Here is a 2,242-nt window from a genome sequence, read left to right as displayed (position 1 = left end):
GATCCGTCTTCAGTGTAGGAGGATAGTTGGCTACTTCAAAAGCAGTACCACTGCAAAGGTGAATTCCTTTATTACACAGCAGTATTCAAATTAATGCAAAATGACTTGGAAAATGTTTTGTTTCATATTTAATTTTTATAGACAAGGCTGACACAGGTGCAGGAGCAAATGATGCCTACAGAGCCTGTGCTGAAGCTCATTCAAGAGGTAAGTTGACATCCATAACTGCTTCCACTCCCCTTTCAAACAATAATGACCTTTTATTTTCAGGTGGAGACACGCTGGAACAGCACCTTCCACATGTTGCAACGAATGTACAACCTCTACAAATTAGCTATAACCTTTCTCTGTACCCCAGCCTCATCCGTCCATTGTGACAGACTATTTTCAAAAGCAGGAGAAATCCTATCGAAGAAAAGAAACCGTTTAAAGCCAAACACTTTGGAAATGCTTGTTTTCCTCAATAAAAATGAATGAAAGGTGTATCTTGTTCCTTGTTTATGTCAATGTCTAAAATAAAGCAATCATTCTTTCAAGTAACACACGCACATTCATTCACATCACAACTCCCTGCCCTTTTGACTCCATCAAATCCATGGTATTTTAGTCACTGTGTCATGACATTTATTTTCCACATGATGGCGCAATAGAGCAAATGGAGCCTCATGATGCATCGGCCCAGGACCGACCCAGTTGGATGGAAAGCCTCATTGCGTCATGAGGCTTCAGATTCCCATCACTAGCCAAAACTAAGTAGTGAGGTTACGAATGTGACAACTGATTGAAGAAGTCGTTGTACTTTAAAGGCCAAACTATTTAAATGCCTGAAATAGCTCACTTTTAGGTTACAAAGTGATTTCGGTACATTGTCTAGAACCACAATTATTATTCAATCGGGGAAAAAGAAAAATCCAGAAAATTATTGGAATGTAATTATGTAAGAAGTATATGTGGCATATAGAGAATGCGCATAACAAGTAAATGCTCTTGAATTAGAGGGCAAAAAGTATAACCATCCTGCATATTCACCCATTCCCATTCATACAATAAAATAAGTCATGGCTCCCCTTCAAATGCCATCTATCAGCTTGGTGTTCAACTGTACAAGCCCAAATTTCACACATTTGTGACTAAACTCCATCAACTTATGTCAGTATACATGCTTTTTATGTTATTTTTACTTAGAGGTTTTCCTCAAACAAAAAGACGGCCGTGAGGCCCCAGAACTGGCCCGCAGATGCACTCAATAATTAAATGATAATACAATACAAGAAATACAATAGTAATAAAATGGACAAAAAGGGAGTAATAGGCTAGTGTAGATCAGATGGGATGAGATAATTGACACTTATCAAGGAAGATGTTAAATCAGCAACATTAAGGGAGCTAACACGGTACTTCCTGTTTGTGCTCTTATTTGAAAACAATTGACACCACTTACGGTGCACTACTTGGTGGACGGACGTTAGCTTCACGACTGACACGGCAACGTGTTTGTATGCTCACGAATGACAAGATTTACTGGCTCATGACTTACACCAGGGGTCCCCAACCGCAGGTCCGCGGACCGGTACCGGTCCGCAGGGAATTTGGTGCCAGGCCGCACAGAAAGAACTTGCCTTTATTCCGTTTTATTTCGGAAGACGAAAGATGTTTTATTTTTGTAAAATTACCGGATTCTCCATTACATCCGTCTGTGTCACGCTTGACACACGTCAAGCCACGCTTCTCCGTCACGTGACCGATTACTGTTAGGGTTAGGGTGTGACCCCAAGAGCACGACAACAGGCAGGTATTGTTGAAGCCAACACTTGGCGTAGTTTATTCGAAGAGTCTTCGCAAAGTCACTCAGGGGGAAGCACGAGGAGTCCACAAGGAATTGTCCACACAAGGAACAAGTAGCTGTAGGAAATGGCAACAAAGTCCACTGGCGTGGTGACGGCACGAACTTGCACTGAGGAATGGTCTGTGAGTCAATATGTACCAGTCCAAACGAGCAGATAGGCAACAGGTGGGTGATGAGCTGACGAGTCTCAGGTGTGAGGTGCAGAGCACCCTGGCTGAGGAGGCTGCCTGGCTGGCCCCTCCCTAACAAAGGGAATCGGATCGGATCACTTCCAGACAGTTGCGCGTTGCCGAGGCAACGGTTGACAAACAACGGGAGGGACACGGCGAGATTTTTCAGGCCTTGCTTGCAAATCCCGGCACTCCGTGACAGCTTTTTGCTCCGCGAAGCGACAGC

General features: G+C 43.4%; 1 protein-coding gene and 1 long non-coding RNA gene across 3 annotated transcripts in view; one reads left to right on the top strand and one right to left on the bottom strand.

Annotated features, from left to right (window-relative positions):
• Positions 1-364, top strand: LOC109525030 (uncharacterized). Its single transcript, XR_002170068.1, has 3 exons — positions 1-58; positions 142-207; positions 271-364. It is a non-coding gene; the product is annotated as an uncharacterized LOC109525030 (long non-coding RNA).
• unc5db (unc-5 netrin receptor Db) overlaps positions 1-2,242 on the bottom strand; it is a 253,730-nt gene that overhangs the window by 201,877 nt on the left and 49,611 nt on the right. The window lies entirely within an intron of this gene.

Source organism: Hippocampus comes, unplaced genomic scaffold (assembly GCF_001891065.2).
Source record: "Hippocampus comes isolate QL1 unplaced genomic scaffold, H_comes_QL1_v1.1 scaffold45, whole genome shotgun sequence".
Lineage (NCBI taxonomy): Eukaryota > Metazoa > Chordata > Actinopteri > Syngnathiformes > Syngnathidae > Hippocampus > Hippocampus comes.
This window is presented reverse-complemented; position numbering and strand designations above follow the sequence as displayed.